Below are 12120 nucleotides of genomic sequence, written 5' to 3'. Positions count from 1 at the left end.
CGGCGCTCAGGTTTCTTTATGGTCCAATTCTCATGGTCCAACTCTCACATTCATACATGACTACTGGGAAAACCATAGCTTTGACTATACAGACCTTTGTTGGCAAAGCAATGTCTCTGCTTTTTAATATGCTGTCTAGGTTTGTCATAGCTTTTCAACAATCAGATTAGTGCCAGGCAACGTGGAGGACCTCCAGGTCTGACTCCTGCCTATTCTGATTGGTTGATAGCTATGCCATACTAGTTGCTAAATATTCTGAATACAACTTCAACATCTCCTCTGCTCTCTAAACTTTGGTTTAAAATTCTTGACTCTGATCTTGGCTTCACCTTGGAGGCAGTGGCTCTATAATCTGTTCTCTTGTTTTTGTGTGCTGCTAGCTATACCCCAATTGCTTGGCTTGCCTTCAGCTCTTATTACTAGTCATCTGTTACACATGATTACCATTCCTCCACAAGGAATTTAAACTATAAAAGGCATTGGTAACACCCAGGGAAGCTAAATAAAATCCACTTATGAAGAGTCTTTTTATATTAAAGCTTTTAATTGTTTATGGACATAAAGAATTAGACTATATGAACCAAAGTTATTCAGTTGAAACATTATTCAGAAATAAGGTCAAAGAACAAAAGCAGAAGAGTAATGAAACAACACTGATTACTTATCAAACATTACTAAACTAAGCATGATTGTTTTCAAATTTCTAGTCATTTCCAAAATAAGGAGTTGATAAATACTGTTAATGGTTCTGACCAAAAAGAAAATAGAATATTTAAAACAGATGTACTGCTGTCAGTTTTGATTAGGGGGAAATACATTGCTATTTTGTTAACATTTATATTTAAATCTAGACATCATTTTAAGCCATCAACAGGGGAAAAGACAGAGTCATGTTACTCAGTATCTTTGAATGTAGTGGTAGTGAAAGTTGCTCAGTCGTGTCCGACTCTTTGTGACCCCACGGACTATATAGTCCATGGAATTCTCCAGGCCAGAATACTGGAGTGGGTAGTCTTTCCCTTCTCCAGGGGGTCTCCCCAACCCAGGGATTGAACCCAGGTCTCCCACATTGCAGGAGGATTCTTTACCAGCTGAGCCACAAGGGAAGCCCAAGAATACTGGAATGGGTAGCCTATCCCTTCTCCAGCAGATCTTCCCGACCCAGGAATCGAACCTGGGTCTCCTGCGTAACAATAAATAATCATCTAATTCATTCAGAGCTGCTAGAGTCCACCAGAGATACAAAGAAATATGAGATAATACTATGCTGGAGTTTATCTGCCTGAAGTAATAAGGTTGTTATATTGGAAACAATTATGCAACAAGTACAGTGTAAATGTATGGCACAGGAAATACATGTCACTGGAGTTTAGAAAGTGTGCTATCACCATGGGTCCAGGGTTCACAGGAACAAGTGAGCTCTGAGTCCAATCTTGAGGGAAGAAGAATATCTGAAGAGGCACAGAAGCTGACAGAGCATCTGAGACAGGGACAAGAGGAACGAACAGGGGGAATATGTTTGACACACTGGGCTGCTGGTCAGCTGACCAGCTGAGTTGAACCCCAGGGCTTGCAAAGAGCAGAGAGCGGCAGTCTAGACCTGATCCTAGGAGGAAGCCAGGGAGGGGATTTATCAGAATCTTAGAAAGTAGAAAAAATTATAAATATGCTGCTTTGGTGGTAATTAAAAATTCTTTAAGGGAACAGAGGCTAAACAAAGAAAAAGAAAAAAGAGACTAAAATTTAGAAAGCCAATTGAGAAAAATTAGGTATTTTTCCTAAAGCCAGGATACACTGGTTAATTTAACAACATCTCCACTAGAGGGCAGACAAGTCAAAGCCAACACTGTGGTTGAATTGGAGAAACTGCATCCACAGAAAACATTATGAGTGAACACCACTGCTGCTTAAAGACCACTTTCAGTGCCTTCAACCTTGGAAAAAGCCTTTAGTCAGCAGATAAATCTTTTACAGAATAGCTTAAGCGGTATAAAATGTGTCTTAATTGCAAAGTGGACAGGTGGAAAAGTTATACTTTGGGAATCTGGCTTGGCTGACAGGCACATGTGCTCATACGTGACAAGCATACCTGGAATGCCGACAGTAGGGCTCTTCACCGGCTAATTCACCTCAATCCTCCCCACCCATCTCAGGAACACTGTAAACACTACTCATGACATAGCATGATAATGTGTATACTATCTGGATGGTGATTTCACTCTAGGTACTCATTTTGGTCAATTGGGGAGGTGCTTGGTCCTAAGGACTTATATCCCCTTATACAGGTCAAGAAGCAACAGTAAGAACTTGACATGGAACAACTGACTGGTTCAAACTTGGGAAAGGAGTATGTCAAGGCTGTATATTGTCACTCTGTTTATTTAACTTATATGTAGAGTACACCATGTGAAATGCCTGGCTGGATGAAGCACAAGCTAGAATCAAGATTACTGGGAGAAATATCAATAACATCAGATATGCAGATGACACCACCCTTATGGCAGAAAGCAAAGAGGAACTAAAGAGCCTCTTGATGAAGGTGAAAGAGGAAAGTGAAAAAGCTGGTTTAAAACTCAACATTCAAAAAACGGAGATCATGACATCTGGTCCCATCACTTCATGGCAAATAGATGGGGAAACAATGGAAACAGTGACAGACTTTATTTCCTTGGGCTCCAAAATCACTGTGGAAGATGACTGCAGTCATGAAATTAAAAGACACTTCCTTCTTGGAAGAAAAGCTATGACAAACCTAGATAGCATACTAAAAAGCAGAGATACTACTTCGCCAACAACAGTCTATATAGTCAAAGCTGTTTGTGGTTTTTTCCAGTAGTCATGTACAGATGTGAGAGTTGGACCATAAAGAAAGCTGAATGCAGAAGAATTGATGCTTTTGAACTGTGGTGGTGGAGAAGACTCTTGAGAGTCCCTTGGACAGTAAGGAGATCAAATCAGTCAATCCTAAAGGAAATCAATCCTGAATATTCATTGGAAGGGCTGATGCTGAAGCTCCAATACTTTGGCCACCTAATGCGAAGAGCCAACTCATTGGAAAAGACCTTGATGCTGGGAAAGATAGAAGGCAGGAGGTGAAGGGGACAACACAGGACGAGATGGTTGGATGGCATCACTGACTCAGTGGACATGTATTTGAGTAAGCTCCAGGAGATGGTGAAGCACAGGGATGCCTGGCGTGCTGCAGTGCACGGGGTCACAAAGAGTCGGACACGACTGAGCGACTGAACAACAACAACAAAGTAAGAGTAAGGTGACGTCACCAGAGGTTCTTATATGTGCATTTGTCTTGGCAGGCTGAGGAGCTGTCATATAGGGGTGTTGGGAGGAATCCTTAGGTCTCACTAACTAGAACACAGTATCAAAATTAATATCTAAATAAAAGGACAAAGAATTCCATCACACATTTAGATGCTAAGATATACCTGCAAAGTACTATAAGCACTTTTCCTGTTTTTCTCTTTTACAAAATGTCATCATTAAAGGTGCAAGGACAATTCTGTTTAGTAGGTTGACTTTTTGCCATTAGCTGGAAGTTTTCCTCCACTCTTGATCAATGCTCGCATTACAAGCACTTTCTTTTCCCTGGGAAAACGACAACATTTAGTGTCAGAGCTTATGTACTTCAACTGCAGATGAATTTTGCTATTCTAAAATTAGTATTTCCAATAAGCTAGGACAAGCTAAGCTTAGCTAGACAAGCTAAGCTTGTCTCTTGTTGTTGTTGTTCAACTGCTAAGTTGTGTCTAATTCTTTGTGACCCCATGGACTGCAGCACGCCAGGCTCCTCTGTCCTCCACTATCTCCCAGAGTTTGCTCAAAATTCATGTCCATTGAGTTGGTGATACTATCTAACATCTCATCCTCTGCTGCCCGTTCCCCTTTTGCCTTCAGTCTTTCCCACCTTCAGGCTCTTTTCCAATGAGTCGGCTCTACACATTCAAGTAGCCAAAGAATTGGAGCTTCAGCATCAGTCCTTCCAATGAATATTTAGGGTTGATTTCCTTTAGGACTGACAGGTTTGATCGTATTATTCCTTAGATTTTGCTATATTCTTCCCTCTGCCTGGAATACATTCCCCTCTTTGCTTGCTTACTTCTTCTACTCATCCTTCAAACTGTAGCTCAGATGTCCCCTTCTCCAGAGCTTTTCCTTGATGCCTCTAGACTGAAGCACATTTCAGCAGCATCAGTTTTACTTGATAAGAAGTAATATTTTTACAGTAACAGAGATACAGATACATAAACAAGTGCACAAAATTTAAAGTAAATCATAAGAACTCAAATACATTCTAGCCTTGTATTAAGCTCCTTTAAACTTTATATATCCACACTGCTCTGCTGTTAGAGAAACTTCTAGTGGAAAGATTTGAGTGCAGAGGACTGCTGTATGTAAGTTTAAAGTTAAGACTGCTGAATATTGAAAACTAAGACAGAAGTTAATTGGTGGTGGGGGTGGGGTGGGTATGGTAGGTTACTAAAATATGAAGAGAAGGTCAGATGCTTATGACTACTTGGTCTAATCCTTAAGACTACAAGCATGCCGCTTAACTTTGTCTTCCATAAACAAAAGACTGAAAAACAAAAGTTCAGAAAAAGTTGATTCAGCACTTAAACAAACAAACCCAAAGCCTCCAAACTCACTTGAAATGAAACATGGGTACTGAAATGAAGGAAAAAATATGAAGTTATAAACCAGAGTGTGATCTAATTCCTACTATAAATTAGGCCTGGCTAGTGGTCTTTGCTAACACACTGAACATCATAAAGAAACCAATTATTAGCTCTTTCACGGTTCAAACACTCTTTGCTTTAGTTTATTAATGGAAATAAATGACAGAGAAAAAAGTGGTAACTTAATGCAGAAAGATTTTAATTACACTCAGTCACTATTAACCTTGACAACCCACCAACTAATATATAACAAGACAGCATCTCCCACACTAATATAACTAAAACTGCATGAATACAAAATAGTGTTTAAGAGAAAAGTAGAATCTTATGACAGAGAAAAATCTATTGAGAGAGAAGCACCCAGTCGTCTGAATTTCCCTCTAATTTGTTGAAAATCAGCATTATATGCTGTCAACTTATAGACTATCTAACCCATCCCAGAAACTTCTCAGCTACTCCCTCTTTTAACTACCTATTGTTTTTCATTAATTATGTCCACATGTCTCCTTGTTTTCTCCTTCAGCCTCACTTTTACTTCCCTAAGGCTCCTTATCTACCATTCCCTTCCATTTTGCACACACCTCAAGAAGTTCTCTTGTTGGTCTTCTTTTGACTTTTATATCTTGAGATTAACTTTAGAAAATATTCATGCTATAAATTCTGGGAAAATATTGATGCATTTCTCCCTGCCACCTTCTCACCAATTAACAGTATAAGACAGAAGAAACTGTTATAACCAACTTTTCAATGCAATTCTTTTCTTCCTCCATCCTTAGGAAGTTCAGAATACACCTTATCAGTGATGCTTGAGGTCATTAGACTCTGACAAGTAACTACAGAAAGCCTATAATGATAGCCTATAATAATCTGACTACAGATTATTTTGCTAATTGTCCTATGTTATCTATTAGTAATGTATTCTTTGATCTAGATCAAACTGAATAGAACTGGGGAAGAAAAGGGATAAAAAAGGTAAACAATAAAAGATGAGTATATAGTACCAGATAGGAAGCCCCCTCCTCTATTTACAGATTCTAACATAAGTTAACTATGAAAGCATCTATCTTCATTTTCATTAGTTAAATATTTCTTCTTGAGAAAATAGTATGCCCCATAGGGAGATAGCTGTTTGTGTGTATATTCAAAGAACCAATAAAAGGCACCAACAATTCCATAAAAATGCAATTCCTGGAAGCAAAGGTAAATATAAAAAGGCATTCCACAGACAATATCCCGATCAGTAAATACCTCTGAGCAACACCCGGAAATATTTACTACTCGCCTAATTTCCTAAAACCATAAATCTCCCAATAAACAATGCCTTGAACACCCCGTGAAAATAACCAAGGCTACTAAGTGTTGGTAAAATGAAACAGTACACACTGCTATTTCATACAACTTGAACAAAGTCAACTGAAACTATGGAATAAAATATCAATAGTAGCTATAAAGTGTGCTGTAGATTAAAAAAACCTCTCAACGTATTAAAATTAGTTGAAATGGCAAACAAAATGTTTTCATGCTATGTTTTCAGTTTGATAAAGGAAGCAATCAATCATATAAGCATAAGTAAAACTGCGACTACCAATAGTTGGGAGATAAAATAGAAGCACCTGTTTTTATCACACTGACAGGCTGCCCCAGGTCCCAACTGTTATGTAAAAAATCCTAACTCCCTTCTAGAAGTTATTCCTCAATTCTTCCTTTCATTCCTCTTCACTGGTTTACTGAATAAAACAAACTTAATTAAAACATCTCTCCTGATTTTTCTATATGTGGCTGCCCTGGAGACTACCTCAAACAGAGGTCATCAATGTAGACTTTAGGTTTTAAATTACAAGGAAGCTTATTAGAAAACTGGGCTTCCCAGGCGGCGCTAGTGGTAAAGAATCTGCATGCCAATACAAGACACACCAGAGATGAGGGCTCGATCCCTGGGTTGTGAAGATCCTCTCGAGAAGGAAATGGCAACCCTAGTATTCTTGCCTGGAGAATCCCATGGTCAGGGAAGGCTGGCGGGCTACAGTCCAAGGGGCCACAGGGTCAGCATGACTGAACGACTGAACACTGACTAGAAAACTAGCAAGAAAGACAAAAAAAAAAAAAGATTTCAATTCTTATGAAATTCAGATTAGATTAAACTCAGCCCCTTGCCACCTCTCTCTTCCCAGGGGTCCTTGGACTGTGCAGGAGTTTTTGCCTGTTACTCAGGGAAACCATCAGCAATGGGAATTTCGGCACTTTCATTTTTCTCTTCTCCTGTACCATCTACAAGCATCTGTAAGAGTCCATTCAGAATTCCAACCCATTTCAAATTATTCTTAGCACCATGTCCCATGGAAATGCCTCAGTCAAAAAACATACTATGCTTTGACTTTCTTTCGTCAAGAACATATTATGGTTCCTGCTTCTTAAGGAGGAAAAAAATCACAAAAAATCCTAAAGTCTCTGATCCCCCTCAACTGGATCTGAGCTCTCCTTACCAAAAGGAGAGTTTTTGTTCTTCTCCTATTTATCTTCTTCCTTGAATTATAATTACATGCAATTATATCTTATTCTGATTTATTGAGAGTAAAGTACCTAATAGATACTCTATAAATATTTATTCAATGAATGAGTCATCAGAACAAATAAACTATGAAAAAAAAATGTTTCCAGGTAAGGAAAAGAAAAATGAGTAAACTGGACTTCAAAATAATGAAAAACCATGGAGGGAGAATATTGTGATCTACTATATAGAAAAAAGGATTTAAACAAAAACTAACCAAACAAGTCAATAACAACCAAGAGAATATCTAAATGTATTATAGCTAATCAGCCTTAGAATTCATGGTGATAAGAGACTGGAAACAACTGCTAAATAATAAGCTGGGTCAAATCTGTAGCTAAGGGCAAAGGGCACACTTAATACAGTCACAGAACCTGAAGCACCAAGGCCCTCTTCAAAAATGCTGCTACCTCTTTGGTCACTAACCTACCCCTGCAGCATCTCCAGTGACATGTGACCCAAAAGCTCAGTCCCCTGAGACTGACAGTTAACATAAAGTGTTGCACTAGCACTATTTACAATAGCTACGACACGGAAGCAATCTAGATGTCCATCAACAGATGAATGGATAAGGAAGTTGTGGTACATATACACAGTGGAATATTAGCTATAAAAAGGAACACATTTGAGACAGTTCTAATGAGGTGGATGAACTCAGAACCTGTTATACAGAGTGAAGTAAGTCAGAAAGAAGAAGACAAATATTGTATATTAATGCATATATATGGAATCTAGAAAGATGGTACTGATGATCTACATGTAAGGCAGCAAAGGAGACACAGACCTAAAGAACAGACTTTTGGACACAGTAGGAGAAGGAGAGAGTGGGGTGATTTGAGAGAATAGCATTGAAACATGTATATTATCATATGTAAAACAGCCAACCAGTGGGAGTTTGATGTATGATGATGCAGGAGGGATGGGGTGGGGAGGGAGGTGGGAGGTGGGTTCAGGAGGGAGAGGACACAGGTATGCCTATGGCCAATTTATGTTGATGTACGGCAGAGGCCATCATAATATTGTAAAGTAATTATCCTCCAGTTAATATAATACCTTTTAAAAAAAGTGTGGCAGTTCCTCAATCTTATTAAATTAAGCAAATTTTAAGTGGTATATATTACTATATATGAAAAGCTTTTGTTAAAATGATGTCATATAATCACTGAAGGAAAAGTTCATATGAGCTAGGTATTCTTTTTCTTCCCTCTCTACTGATTCTGGTTTCTTCCAATCCTCATTCCCATAAAAGCATACTTAATGCACAATATACAAATAGCTGTGAAAAGAGGAGAAGCTAAAAGCAAAGGAGAAAAGGAAAGATATTCCCATCTGAATGCAGAGTTCCAAAGAATAGCAAGGAGAGATAAGAAAGGCTTCCTCAGCGATCAATGCAAAGAAATAGAGGAAAACAACAGGATGGGAAAGACTAGAGATCTCTTCAAGAAAATTAGAGATACCAAGGGAATATTTCATGCAAAGATGGGCACAATAAAGGACAGAAATGGTATGGACCTAGCAGAAGCAGAAGATATTAAGAAGAGGTAGCAAGAATACACTGAAGAACTATACAAAAAAGATCTTCACAACCCAGATAATCATGATCACGTGATCACTCACCTAGAGCCAGAAATCCTGGAATGTGAAGTCAAGTGGGCCTTAGAAAGCATCACTACGAACAAAGCTAGTGGAGATGATGGAATTCCAGTTGAGCTATTTCAAATCATCAAAGATGATGCAGTCAAAGTGCTGCACTCAATATGCCAGCAAATCTGGAAAATGCAGCAGTGGCCACAGGACTGGCAAAGGTCAGTTTTCATTCCAATCCCAAAGAAAGGCAATGCCAAAGAATGCTCAAACTACCACACAATCGCACTCATCTCACACGCTAGTAAAGTAATGCTCAAAATTCTCCAAGCGAGGCTTCAGCAATACGTGAACCGTGAACTTCCAGATGTTCAAGCTGGTTTTAGAAGAGACACAGGAAGCAGAGATCAAATTGCCAACATCTGCTGGATCATCGAAAAAGCAAGAGAGTTCCAGAAAAACATCTATTTCTGCTTTATTGACTATACCAAAGCCTTTGACTGTGTGGATCACAATAAACTGTGGAAAATTCTGAAAGAGATGGGAATACCAGACTATCTGACCTGTCTCTTGAGAAACCTGTATGCAGGTCAGGAAGCAACAGTTGGAACTGGACATGGAACAACAGACTGGTTCCAAATAGGAAAAGGAGAATGCCAAGGATGTATATTGTCACCCTGCTTATTTAACTTATATGCAGAGTACATCATGAGAAACGCTGAGCTGGAAGAAACACAAGCTGGAATCAAGATTGCCGGGAGAAATATTAATAACCTCAGATATGCAGATGACACCACCCTTATGGCAGAAAGTGAAGAAGAACTAAAGAGCCTCTTGATGAAAGTGAAAGAGGAAAGTGAAAAAGTTGGCTTAAAGCTCAACATTCAGAAAACTAAGATCATGTCATCTGGTCCCATCACTTTATGGGAAATAGATGGGGAAACAGTGGAAACACTGTCAGACTTTATTTTTTGGGGCTCCAAAATCACTGCTGATGGTGATTGCAGCCATGAAATTAAAAGACGCTTACTCCTTGGAAGGAAGGTATGACCAACCTAGATGGCATATTTGAAAGTAGAGACATTACTCTGCCAACAAAGGTCCGTCTAGTCAAGGCTATGGTTTTTCCAGTGGTCATGTATGTATGTGAGAGTTGGATGGTGAAGAAAGCTGAGCGCCAAAGAATTGATGCTTCTGAACTGTGGTGTTGGAGGAGACTCTTGAGAGTCCCTTGGATTGAAAGGAGATCCAACCAGTTCATCCTAAAGGAGATCAGTCCTGGGTGTTCTTTGGAAGGACTGATGTTGAAGCTGAAACTCCAATACTTTGGCCACCTCATGCAAAGAGTTGACTCATTGGAAAAGACCCTAATGCTGGGAAGGATTGGGGGCAGGAGGAGAAGGGGATGACAGAGGATGAGATGGCTGGATGGCATCATCGACTCGATGGACATGGGTTTGGGTAGACTCCGGGAGTTGGTGATGGACAGGGAGGCCTGGCGTGCTGTGATTCATGGGGTTGCAAAGAGTCGGACAGAATTGAGCGACTGAGGGAGCGATACAGCTCCTAGCTTTGGGAAAATCAACCTGGCTCCAATTCTGCCTGATGATCACAGTGGGATCTAGATTGGCCATACTTACCATACCAATAAAATGGTCTAATCTTGACTATCTAATCACATCTGAAAAATGACTGCAACCAAATCGTGCTGTTGTGTTGGTACTAATGGTGAGCTGAAATTTCTGCTTATGAAATCAAACAGTTTGGGACATTAGTGAGCCCACTCTCTTTCCCCTAGAGGGCAATTTCTATCAGGTTTCCTCGGAAACTCTTAAAAAGTGCCATGGTATCATTGTGAAAAAATTAAATACTTTATTTCTACTCCACTGAAAACTAAAACGAAATATGTTTTCTAGACAGATGAAACACAGATTATAAATAATAAAATCTATGCATTATACAAAAATAAACTGACTTGGTGGGGAGGTGAAGTTGCTTTAATCAAACAAACATGGCTTCAAGATATTTCAAGTGATATATTAAACAATAGTTTAAATTTTTAAAAGGGACACTAGGAATGCTTTACTTTGCATTTTGAACACATATGATTACAAAATCACAGTAGAGTTTATCAACAACAGTCAGCTGAAGAAAACAGCTCTTCCTCTGTGTCTCTTATGTATGTGGAAAACTGTCCCAGTGGTCTTCTCTCCAAACGTGACCCCACACTCTGTCTTCTCATCTGAACTTTACACATGCTCACTCTTAAGCCAACCTCTGGCTGGGGAAGGATGGTACCCTCTGATTGGCTGCTACATGAAACAACAAACAAACCTTTATTTTCAACAACAAATGACCTTTATTTTTCTATTTAAGCCAGTTTCTGTTGTTTCCAACCAAGATTCCTGACAAATATATTACAAACCACATTTTCCCATGTGGACCATCAAGGAGAGGTAAGAGAAGGAAAAACTTTTAATTTCCATTTTAAAGGTAGAAAAATTAAAGCATCAACAGGTGAAAATGATAGATCACTACTGTGCTTTGCCCATGAGAATATGTTGTCCCTCACATAAGCTGGGGAGTCCAGCACAGATACTGAAGACTGTAAAAATTTACACACACACATGCAGCTGCAAATCAGACTGTTCGATCTGTCCTTAAACCATTTCTTCCAACCTGTCTGGTTTCTCTGTTTTCAGATAGCAAGCCCTGGTTACAGAGATTCCATCCTTGTCCTGGCCACATAAGAGAAATTGTCATGGGTAAGGCTAGAGTGTTTACATAGTGTCTGAGTTTTAAACACCTATCATTATAGACTTTGTCCTGCCACATAATATGAAACAAGGCAACTATAATTTGGTCAGAGGTCACAGCCCTAAAAGCAGATTTAGATTCTGTAGGGTAAACCAGGAAATGGCTTCCCTGTTGGCTCAGTGGTAAAGAATTCGCCTGCCAATGCAGAAGATGCAGGAACAATCCCTGGGAAGATCCCCTGGAGAAGCAAATGGCAATCCACTCCAGTATTCATGCCTGGAAAATCCCATGGACAGAAAAACCTGGAAGGCTACAGGTCACAAAGTCAAATAAGACTTAGCGACTTAAGACTTAGCGACTAAACAACAACAACAAAACCAGGAAACACTGTTGCTTACTTTTAGCCTTGTAGCTTAATGCTTAACTAACAGTAACTATGTATACTAAATAGTTTAATAATCTCATTCTGTGGACATTAGTGTTTTTAGATGGCATACTAAAAGATCTTTTTACCTGAATTATTTACATTTTTAAAAAATT

General features: G+C 39.2%; 1 protein-coding gene across 9 annotated transcripts in view; it reads right to left on the bottom strand.

Moving 5' to 3' along the window:
* The window catches only part of SSH2 (slingshot protein phosphatase 2), a 236835-nt gene that overhangs the window by 141597 nt on the left and 83118 nt on the right, over positions 1–12120 (bottom strand). The window contains exons 1-2 of one of the 9 annotated variants that reach the window (XM_081580227.1): positions 3923–4185; positions 3444–3603 (exon numbers count right to left, since the gene is read on the bottom strand). The exons of the other annotated variants lie outside the window; for them this stretch is intronic. The gene's annotated coding sequence lies outside the window, so the exon portion shown is untranslated. Of the gene's footprint in view, positions 1–3443; positions 3604–3922; positions 4186–12120 lie in introns of those variants that run through there. 9 annotated transcript variants of the gene reach the window in all.

This window comes from Giraffa tippelskirchi, chromosome 3 (genome assembly GCF_054371585.1).
Source record: "Giraffa tippelskirchi isolate mGirTip1 chromosome 3, T2T-mGirTip1v1.2.pri, whole genome shotgun sequence".
NCBI classification, from domain to species: domain Eukaryota; kingdom Metazoa; phylum Chordata; class Mammalia; order Artiodactyla; family Giraffidae; genus Giraffa; species Giraffa tippelskirchi.
Note: the sequence above shows the minus strand (reverse complement) of the source record. Positions and strands in the feature narration are given on the sequence as shown.